Source organism: Eumetopias jubatus, unplaced genomic scaffold, assembly GCF_037043125.1.
Source record: "Eumetopias jubatus isolate StellerSeaLion01/CBP00866 unplaced genomic scaffold, mEumJub1_p1.0 scaffold_10, whole genome shotgun sequence".
NCBI lineage: Eukaryota > Metazoa > Chordata > Mammalia > Carnivora > Otariidae > Eumetopias > Eumetopias jubatus.
The window spans coordinates 47,222,475-47,233,842 of record NW_028274816.1 but is presented as its reverse complement, the minus strand read 5'-3'; the positions used below and the strand labels follow the sequence as shown (position 1 = coordinate 47,233,842).

General features: G+C 50.4%; 2 pseudogenes; one reads left to right on the top strand and one right to left on the bottom strand.

The window, feature by feature from the left end:
* Nucleotides 1–380: 380 nt before the first annotated feature.
* On the top strand, nt 381–2,362 carry LOC114224438 (glutaredoxin-3 pseudogene; annotated as a pseudogene).
* Nucleotides 2,363–6,118: 3,756 nt separating this feature from the next.
* Nucleotides 6,119–10,833, bottom strand: LOC114224439 (beclin-1-like; annotated as a pseudogene).
* Nucleotides 10,834–11,368: the final 535 nt, after the last annotated feature.

The window sequence follows — 11,368 nt, the reverse complement described above, 5'->3', positions numbered from 1 at the left end:
CTCCGCGGCTCTAGCACTTGCCAGAAGCGGCCGGCGGAGGCCCCTCCCCCGCCATCTATCCTCCCGAATATCGCCTCGGATTCACTTCTCCGCACGTCCTACCTTCCAGTAAGTGGTCGCTTCTCTGTTCAGAGAGTTGTTGCTACTCTCTTCTTCGGTCTCCTGTTGAGTTCGTAGGTGTTGAGAATGGTTTGATCCCTATTCAGCTGAATTCCTGAGACCAGACGAAATCCAGGTCTCCTACTCCTCCGCCATCTTGCTCCGCCCCCCCTTCCTGCTTATCATTCTTTATCGCTAGGTGGCCATCAACCATCCTAAGAAGCAGGAATGAAAGTGGCGCTTTCTCCACTCCAGGGTTCCATAACATAATCTGAAACAAGATGGAGGGCGTAAGGGGCCTTCACACTTCACTTCATCTCTTCTACATATAACAACATCCAAAGCACCTACACCTGGATTTTTCCAAACAACTTTTATGTCTTCAGAGTCTTTCTTAACCCTACGGAACAAAAAGTTGCCACTGAGTAGAGCCCAGTATAGGGGCTGTTTTCTTTTCTACTCCCTCTCCCCCAATATAAAGATATATTTTAAAGCTTTAGCTGGAGTAAAAAAAAAAAGAAGAAGAAAGACTCAAAATCAGAAGTGAAAGAAACAAACCCCTAACATCATACTCAATGGTGAAAAGCTAAAAGCTTTTCTTCTGAGATCAGGAACAAGACGAAGATGCCCACTCCTGTCACTTTTGTTCAACACAGTATTTAAAGTCCCAGCCAGAGCAATCAGGCAAGAAAAAGAAATCATAGGCATCCAAATAAGAAAGAAGTAAAACTGTCACTATTTGCAGATGACATATACGGAAAACCCTATACACTCCTCCAAAACACAAAAATGATCAACAAATTCAGTAAAGTTGCAGGATACAAAAGAAATGTACCAAATCTGTTGTGTTTCTATACACTAATAAACAGAAAGAGAAATTAAAAATCCATTTATAATTGTATCAAAAGGAATAAGATACATAGGAATAAATTTAACCAAAGTAATGAAAGACTAGCACACTGAAAACTAAACGAAATTGAAGAAAACACAAATAAATGGAAAGATACCCTGTGTTCATGGTTCAGAAGAATATTGTTAAAATGTCCATTCTACCCAAAGCCAGTCTATATACGTTCAATCCGGTCTAGTGGCCACAGCATGGTCTCAGGGCTGATGAGGCAACAGAGGTCACGGTGGAGGTTGGCTCAGCCTGGCATTTTGAGGAACTGCTGCACCTGAGCCAAGTCCCTCCTGTGTTTTATTTTCAGGCACCATGGGCACCATGGTATACCCAGATGAACATCGTAACGGCAGAGTTAGCCAAAGAACATCCCCAAGTGTCGTCTATAAAGTTGGAAGCTAAAGCTGTTCCTGATACATCTTTAAAAAATGAAATTAGTCCCCAACTTTCTGTTTTTCAAGAATTCTCCGAAAATTGACCAATTAGATGATGCACATACCCCAGAGTTGACCAAAAAAGTTCAGGGACATGCATCTAGGTGGTTCCTTTTGTTTTTTAATTTCTTTTACAGATTTTATTTATCTGACAGAGACAGAGAGAGCACATGAGAGCACAAGCAGGGGGAGCAGCAGGCCAAGGGAGAATCAGACTCCCCGCTGAGCAAGGAGCCCAATGTGGGATCATGACCTGAGCTGAAGGCAGATGCATAACTGACTGAGCCACCCAGGTCCCCCTAGGAGGTTCCTTTCCACCCACTGGTAATGAGCATCCTAAAGATCTCAATCTAGGCCTGAAGAAATTCACCCCTATTGCCCCTTGCATGTTGTTTATGAAAGGAATTCTTTAGGAACCATGCTGCAGTTTCAGCAAGCAGATGGCAGAAATTCTTAACAAACACAATTTTTGGTTTAGCAGTTTTGATATCCTCTCAGATGAAGAAGTTCATCAGGGCCTCAAAACGTATTCCAATTGGCCCACCTATCCCCAGCTCTGTTTCTGGAGAGCTCACAGGAGGACTTGATTGAATTAAGAAGCTAGAAACATCTGAAGAACTAGATACAATTTGCCCCAAAGCTCCCAAATTAGAGAAAATAAAGCTTCTGTAATGCTCTTTATGAAAAGCAACAGGAAGCAAAATGTGGATGCAGCTAATAAATTCTGGAAATACTAAATAGTACTGGTGTTGAATATGAGATATTTGATATATTGGAGGATGAAGAATTTCAACAATTAAAAGCTCAGTCAAATTGACCCAACATACCCTCAGCTGTGAAAGAGGAACTTGTTGAACATCCGCATATTGTTAAGAAACTGAAAGAAAATGGTTCTTTACTGCTTGTACTGAAAGGAGAAAATAAATGAATGTTAAACTTGGCACCCAACTGTTGCAAAAAATATTTAATTACAGTGGAGCAGTTCATGACTTAGTCCTCAGAAATGGACTAGCAGTAGAAAAATGTTTCTTAGGGCGCCTGGGTGGCTCAGTCGGTTAAGTGTCTGCCTTCGACTCAGGTCATGATCCCAGGGTCCTGGGATTGAGCCCCGCATCGGGCTCCCTGCTCAGCGGGGAGTCTGCCTCTCCCTCTTCATCTCCCTCTCCCCCAGCTCATGCTCTCTCTCGCACACTCTCTCTCACAAAAATAAATAAATAAGATCTTTAAAAAAAAGGGAAAAAAGAAGGAAGAAAAATGCTTCTTACCCAGTTACACTTTGTGTAGTTCCAAAAGTTGTGCTAAATAAATTTGCTTTTTTCACCAAAAACAGAATGCAATAAACATCTTCAAATTCAATGTAATTAATAACTAATTAAATCCTAATCACTATCAAAATTCCAATGGCATTTTCACAGAAATAGAAAAAGCAATCCTAAAATTCATATGGAAGCACAAGAGACCTGAGCAGCCAAAGCAATCTTGAGAAAGAAAGCTGGAGGCATCACAAGTCCTGGTTTCAAACTATACTACAAAGCTGTAGTGATCAAAACAGTGTGGCACTGGTATAGCCACAGACACACTGATCAATGGAACAGAACCCAAGGCCCAGAAATAAACCCATGTATGTACAGTCCACTAATACTTGACAAAGGAGCCGTGAACACTCAACAGGGAAAAGATGGTCTCTTCAATAACTAGTCTCAGGGAAATGATATTTACGTGCAAAGGAACGCAATTGGGGGCCTATCTTGTATCACTCACAAAAATTAACTCGAAATGGATTAAAGACTTAAATGTAAGACCTGAAACCATAAAAATCCTAGAAGAAAACACAGATGTTACAGAACACTCGATGTGCAACATAGGAGAGAGAAAAAAGGTCAAAATGCTGGAACCCTGAATTTGAGTTGGAAGTATCAGTATAGGGGCACCTGGGTGGCTCAGTCGGTTAAGCGTCTGCCTTTGGCTCAGGTCATGATCCTGGGGCCCAGGGATCGTGTCCCCCCATCAGGCTCCCTGCTGAGTAGGGAGCCTGCTTCTCCCTCTGCTTGCTGCTCCCCTTTTTTGTGCTCTCTCTTGCTTTCTGACAAATAAATAAAATATTTAATAAAAAAGGAAGTATTAGGGGCGCCTGGGTGGCTCAGTTGGTTGCGACTGCCTTCGGCTCAGGTCATGATCCTGGAGTCCAGGGATCGAGTCCCGCATTGGGGGGTCCCTGCTCGGCAGGGGGTCTGCTTCTCCCTCTGACCCTAACCCCTCTCATGTGCTCTCTCTCTCATTCTCTCTCTCAAATAAATAAGTAAAATCTTTAAAAATATACATATATATAAAGGAAGTATTAGTATAAACTCATGATGTATTTTATCCTTAAAAATGTGACATAGATGAATTCATATATAATATAGATTAGATGTAACACAGCAGAGGCAAAAAGGAAGAGGGCGAGTAAAAGTGCTATGCTCTTGAATTTGGGTTATACATAAATTGTTACAACCACTTTGGAAAATGATTTTACAGTATCTAGGAACAGGAAATATTACACATACCATATGACTCACTGGCATATAACCTAGAGAAATTCTTAAATAGATGAACCAAGATAATAGTTATAATAATGCACACAGATATGCTCTCTACAGAAGCTATCAACTAGAAAGGACCCAAATAGCCAACGACAGTATGATGGTTACATCCCTTGCGCTATGCTCATCAATGGGAGATTACCCAGCAATCAGAATTAAGGACTCCAGCCACACACAAACACATGCATGAATCTTTCAAATGTGAGACTGAGCAGAAGTAAACACAGAAGAAAGCCCACAGGGTGATTCGAGTAATAGAAGACAGTCCCAAAGCTTCAATACTAAACAATAAATTGTTTAAGACTACCTGGTGGCAAAACAATACAGAAAAGCACAGGGGTAATTAATACATCACTCAGCAGGCTGGTTATGCCTGAGGGGGTAACTACAGGGGGGTGTGCCCGGAGCAGGGCCCATGTGGAATTCAGCTAATATATATTCTTTTTCTCAAGCTAGGAAGTAGATCCCCTGGCATGTTTTCTTTAAATTGTACTTACATGTTTTCTAGCCTCAGCATACATGATATATGTCTCAATATAAAATGAAAAAAGAGGGCGCCTGGGTGGCTCAGTTGGTTAAGCGACTGCCTTCGGCTCAGGTCATGATCCTGGAGTCCCTGGATCGAGTCCCGCATCGAGTCCCGCATCGGGCTCCCTGCTCAGCAGGGAGTCTGCTTCTCCCTCTGACCCTCCCCCCCCATGTGCTTTCTCTCTCTCTCATTCTCTCTCAAATAAATAAATAAAATCTTTAAAAAAAAAAAGAAAAAAAGAAAAGGAAAACCATGACTCCAGTTGAAACTGGAGAGCAGCACGGAACTAGGGAGACTGTCAAACGTGCTTGAACATGGGGGAGGGGTCTCGAACATGCTTATGAGCCACTCCCCCGGTGACAGTGGCAAGGAGACGTGGACAAATGCAGACCCGCGAGTTTCTGTTTGAGAACGTGGGACCACAGTTCCTCTTGATGAAGACATGGGGCAGGGTCTTGCCCCAGCTGTGAGTAGGACGGAGAAAGGAGACAATCAGGACCAAAGGGGGCTGAGCACAGCACCGCGGGGTGAGGGAGCGCCTGCAGCACCGGAGGAAGGGGAGAACCGCAGAACGGCCATGAGACCCAGGGGAGGACTTGCACGGAGGGCTGCTCAGAGGGCCCTGGCCCTGGAGACCCACCTGCCACAGGGACATCCAATGGACATGGTCCTAGCAGTGAGGTCTGCAGAAGGTCTGCAGCTGGCTCGATGGTCCCTTCTGAGGAGGGAGCTGACCCGAGTCAGGGACACTGCTGTGACCTCAGAGCCAGACGAATGTCTGCCTGGAACTGCCAAAGCAGGGGCCTGGAGGTCTTCGCGCATCCTGCCCCGTCTCCGGGTCTCCGGGTCTCCGGGTTGTGTGGCCTCTTCCCAGCAGGTGGTCCCAGCTGGGCAGGGGCAGGTTTTAGGACACAAGGTGGGCCCACGCATGTGCAAAGTCATACATAGCATCGCTGAAGGGACACAGACACTGTCCCACAGAGGGACCCACGTACAAACTCCAGACACGCTTTATCCTACGTTTGCTCACCTGAGCAGTAACAGCAACTTGCTTTTTTCTCAGGCTGCTGCAAACCTTTCATTACAAATAATTAACCCTCCCCATAATGTCTCAAACAGTAACAAACACCACTTCATGCCTCCAACAGAGCAGACTGGGCATTACTACATGGCTGTACACGGCAGGTTGTACTTCCGGAACCGACCCTCCAATATTTTAAAATAAAGCGGCTTTGTGGACTTCTTTTTTCTTTTCTAGTATTGTAAACATATGCTGTTTGATATTATCTGAATGGGATTCAAAACATTTATTTTTGCAAACAGAACACAAAGCTTTTGGGGCAGGCATTGAAGGAGAAAAAGGAAGTCTTGCTACAAAACTATGCCCAAGCCAGACCCCACTTAAAATCTGCCAGCATGAAGTGGAGAACTTCGGGCCACTGTTCCATCGGGGTTAGACGGGTTTGATGGCACTGAAGCCACACCGCCTCCTGGGTCTTCAATCTTGCCTTCCTGTGAGGAAGACGAAAATGGGTATCTCCCTTTCTCCACCTCCCTCTTTGATCTGCTGCACAGCACCCCAGAAAGCCACCATCACGTGGTCAGAAGTTCCGGAACAAGACAATCGCAGCAACTTCTGTTGGTCCATCAGAGGCTCCAGAATGGAATGCTTTCCTCAGGGGGCAAGTCGGTACCTCTGAAACTTCAGACCCATCTGCCCGTCCAGGGAGTAGAGCAGCAACGCCTTCCAGCCCCAAGCAGCACTGACCTCATTCTGTGCCCCCAGGGACACTGGGCAGGCGACCCGGTCTGAAGGTCCCGATCGTACCAAAGTGTCCTCTGTGCCAGATGTGAAAGGCTGCACTAAAGAGGCTGGTCGTCTGCAGCTGGCCCAGCTGCACCCAGGCAGAGTGCACTCAGTTTTCCACCCTCCTTGGCTCATTGTCCACTTCCGGCTGTCGTCATTTATATGGGCTGTGTTCCCTCGGGTACCAAGCTGCTTCTGGATCCAGGATCTCGGTGCAGCCTGGGCCCTCGCAAGCTTTTCTGCCAGTCTGGCTCCTTTAGCTCTGTCTGCAGCTATTCGGTCACCCTCGTTCATTTGCTTGAAGATCGCCAACAGCGTCTGCCGTCCTGACGTGCATCTTCAGGGACATCGAGCTGGTCGAAAAGAGAATCTGTGCATTCCTCACACAGGGATGATCCACATCTCTCTGGCCCGACAGGAAGTCAAAAGGGCCCCCGGTGACCAGTCTCTGGCTCAGGTTCTCCATGGAGCCACCACCAGATGCCTCCCCAGTCAGCGCAAAGTTGTTGGCACCTTCTGTATGCGTCATGGTGGCTGGGGGATGATGAATCTGCGAGACACACCATCCTGGTGAGGTTCAATAAATGACTCCTCTCCCTAGGTAGCCCCTCCCTCCGGGGTCTCTCCTGGTTTCCCCTGGAGCTGGGAGCTCCTGGGTGGCGATGCAATCCGTTTCCGGGGCTGGCTGCTGCACTGACTCCCGAAGCTGGCGTGCCTGGTGCTGCTGGGCACCTCCAGCCCCTCCATCCTTCGGGACCTGGAGGCAGCACCCCCAGGCCAGGCTTCCCTGGTGGCACCGTGGCCTCTAGAACTGTTACCACCCCATCTTCAGCGGCTTCCCCATCCACCAGGCAACAGTAACTCACTTTTACTGAGCATTTATTATGCACCTGTTAGTGTGCCCAGTGCTTTACGTGTACCGACCCATTCCCTTCACCAGCATCCACCAGCATCCTTGGAGCCAGATGCTGGACGAGGGGCTGGACCCAGCTGTGACTGGGCTGGACCCAGCTGTGACTCCCACACCCTGTCGCTTCGGAGAGTGGGGTCTGGTGGGCAAGACAACCCTGGGATGCCCATGGCAGGGGGGAAACATGCTCTTACGGACATGGGCAGGGAGCTTCAAACAGGCCTCCGCATACTAAAAGAACTCTCCCTGCCCCAAGTCCCCTGCCCCTGCTGCACCTCTTCCCAATACACCTGAAAGAGCTGGCTACTCTTGATGCTTCCTCTTCCTTCCGTCCCTCAGCTCAGGGGGCTCCGGCCTACTTGTGCCCCATTGCTGCCCTGCAACAGCTTTATTCAGGTCACGGTGATCTCCATCTTTCCAAAGCCCCTGCTGCAGACCCTGCCCTTTTTCTGCAAGGCTTCTCCGATGCCACCTTAATCCACCCTCCCTACCCGGCCAGCCCACCTCACCAGCCACTGCTGCTCCATCCCCCTTGCCAAGAGTTAGATGTGGGGCCCCTTCCCTTTTCTGTCTCACCCTCCTTCCCCGTGATCTCAGCAATGATTTCAAACACCTCTCAATCGCCAGCCCTGACTTCCTCCCTGAGCTCCAAACTTAAATATCCAACTGCCTGCTCCACGTGACAGACACAGTGGTGCCTGTCCTTTGCCTCCATATGGCAAAGCAGAATTTTCCATCTACACTCCCACACAGAACCTGTTCTACCACACCTTCCCCTCCAGGGAACGGGGAATACATCCACCCAGGTGCTCAGTCCAAAAGCCAGTGAGTTATTCTTTTTTTCCCCAATCAGACCAAATATAACAGTCTTTAAATAATTTTTTTTTTTTTTTTTTTTTTTTTAAGGAAGGGAGAGGGACGCCTGGCTGACTCAGTCAGGAGAGCATACAACTCTTGATCTCTCGGGGTCGTGAGTTCAAGCCGCACGTTGGGCATAGAGATTACTTTAAAATAAAATCTTTAAAAGTAAATAAATAAATAAGAAGAGTGAGAAGGAAAAAAGAAGGGGACAGGGAGGGAAGGTGGGCCCACCTCACAGCTAAATGCAAACTTTCCCCCCTGACTCAGCAGCGAGACCCCACCACTCCCAGCCAGGGCTCCTGTGGTCCTCCCCTAGGACCGTGGGGCTCCTCACCCACATGAGTGGCTCCTGACCCCCATACATGACAGGGTGGATCCCCTCTCTGCCTCCCAGTCCATGTGGTACTGGCCTGGTCAGTCTGTCTCCTCACAGACAGAGCCTTCTCTGCGCACTCGCCTCGGCCAGTGGGCCTCATCCATCACTCCCCGTAAGACCTGTTCCGCACATTGGAGGAAGGCCCCCTCCGCAGGGTCATAGTCAACCACATGGTGGGTGACAGCTGAGAGCTGAGCCGAGCTGGGAAGGCCAAGACTCGACGCCCCCATCTGGCTGCAAGGACAGCGGAGAGTGGCTGAAATCGACCCCAGGCAGAGGGCCCAGCAGAAGAGGCTTGCGGCTGGCTCAGGGGGAAGAGCGTGTTTCCCAAACAATCTGGGATTGAAGCAGGCTGAGTAAACACTGGGCCTGCTGAAATGCCCCTCCTGGACTCAAGCCCCACCCTCAGGGTCCGCAAGGCTGACCGAGGACAGGGACACGGATGGACCAGGCACTGTCACAGAGAACTGAGCCGGCTGCGTCACACAGGTGCCTGGGCAGATGCGTGCTAGCAGCTTCAGGCCCGGGAGGTGGAGTCTGTGAGACAGTTACATACCCCGTGGACAGGGCAGGTGGTGTGGCACGCGGGTGCACCTGCACAGGTGTGGAGAGGAAGTGCACTGCTGTGGGGCAACAGGAGTGACAGGTGAGCATGTGACAGGCACACCAGCACCACTGCTGGCCACTTCCTTGCCAAGTACAGATGTTTCAGGGCCACAGTCCCGCCAGCCCAGGGAGGCCCGGGGGGGGGCCCCATGTCCCCTGCAGGACAGGAAAAGGTCAACTGTGACACCCCCACCCCCAGGCTCTGGGAGGGCAGCCCAGCAGGGCGCTCAGGGCCAGAGAAAAAAGATGGAAGGGGAGAAGGCACCCTGCCGCTCCAGCTCTGTCCCTCTTGGGTTCTCCAGGTTCCCTGGGACCCCACACCCTCCCTGGGCTCCGTCTCCAGGACCCAGGCACCTGGTGAGTGCCCACTGCCTCCGGATGGGCCTGCTACCCCAGGAGACACTGTCACACAGAATCCCTCCCCAGATGGCTCCGGAGGAGCTTCCCCACCTCCTCCTGGGCCACACCGACCCCTCCCATCTCTGAGTCCCACATCTCGGCCAGAGCATGCACCCCTCTCCCAGCCAGGAAACCCCCATGCCCACTCAGGGTGCGCAGAGCCCCAACACCCACACACCATGCACGGCCAGGTCCTCCAGAGCGGCCCTGGGTGGAAGGTCACCAGCAAACTCCCAGACCTGCCCTCAGATCCCAACCCACAGCCCTGCTAGAGCCCCTGCAGGTGGAGCCTCCTCCTACCCCCACAGCTGCTGCAGCCCTCACCCCTCCTGGGGAGCATCTGCTAACTAGAGGCGAGATGCGGGTTGAGGTGGGAGAAGCTGGTGGTGAACAAAGCCCCACGCGTCAGTCAGCACCACAGACTACCCCACTGACCCCAAGTCATTCCTTGGCCCATGTTGCTCTCCAGAATTCTGCTTCCATGGGTGTCCATGCCCTGCCCCTCCCAGGTCCCATGAACACTGCCCCAACTGCCCACCCCTTCTAGCTCCTGCAGAGCAAGCCCACAGAAGGCACTCAAGTTCATCTGTAGCTCAGCACGCTCTCATCTTTGTTTCCTGGCCAGAGAGCAGCAGGAAACACTGACCAGGAGGGGTCAACACCATCCCCTGCTCCCTCAGGACCGTGAAGGCACCCCAAGTCCAAGACCCACTCCCAGAACCCACCATCGCAGACACTCCCACCCCAGGCCTATAGTCAAATACAGGATTTGGGCCTTTTCTGTTTGTGGGCTGGCCTCCACAGGGTCTCTGAGGCTGAGAGCCCTCCAAATCACCTGGCTCTGGGGGCACCCCACTTTGTAGGAATGAGTGGGGAAAGGACACCAGGTTCTCTTGGCCTCATTCAATTAATTCAACCGCCCTCCCTTTCTCTCTCCTTTTGCTCATTGTCTCTCAATATCCTTCTCAATCTCGCTCCCCACCATTCTCTCACTCGATCTGTCATACAATGTCTCTCTCTCTCTCACCATCTCTCCTGATCAATCTCTCATGCTCTCTCTCAAACATGCACTCACTCACAATCTTTCTCAGTATCTCAGGGATTCTCTTTCACACGCGCGCGCGCACACACACACACACACACACACAACACACGCTCACAGCAGGGACCCAGCACTCAAAGGTCTGTGCCTCTAGGCACCCCAACACAAAGGCACACCTGGAAGTGTACCACCTGGGACACCTCTGCACACACCCGATGTGCAGTGTGTATAGTATCTGTGCAAACCCCTATTCTTGGGTCTTTACATCCCACCTCCGGCTCCTCCATCGGGCAACTAAGGCTGCACTCAGATTTGCAAACCAATGTGGTAGTGGGGTCCTGAGTTGAGACCCCAAAGGCCAGGGCAGCATGGAGACAAGAGTGAACGGCCCAGACAGATCCCGGCCTGGAGAGCACACTGTCGAGTGAGGAGACAGACATCAGTATGACACACCAAAGTACAGCAGTGATCAAAGGCAGTTAGGTGCCAACATCCAGGGAGATATCCTAACGGCAGGTGGCTTTGGCACCCAGGGCTGGAGGGTCATGGGCAATCTACCTGGCTCAGAGTCTGGCTCTCACACCGCTCCCTCAGCCTCAACAACCATCATGTCAGCATAACTCCTGAAAACGGACTGGAAGATGCTGCTTTGGGAAAATGAGCTTGGAGAGCAAGGACCCCAAATTCCGGATTTTCAGTGCCGTGTGATACCTGGAAGCCTGATGTATTCCTGTGGCTGAGAGCTCAAGGATTTAACCAGGAAGGAAAGCGGATCCAGGCAGAGCCAACAGCGTGTGCAAAGGCTCTGCGGTAAAAGGGGCA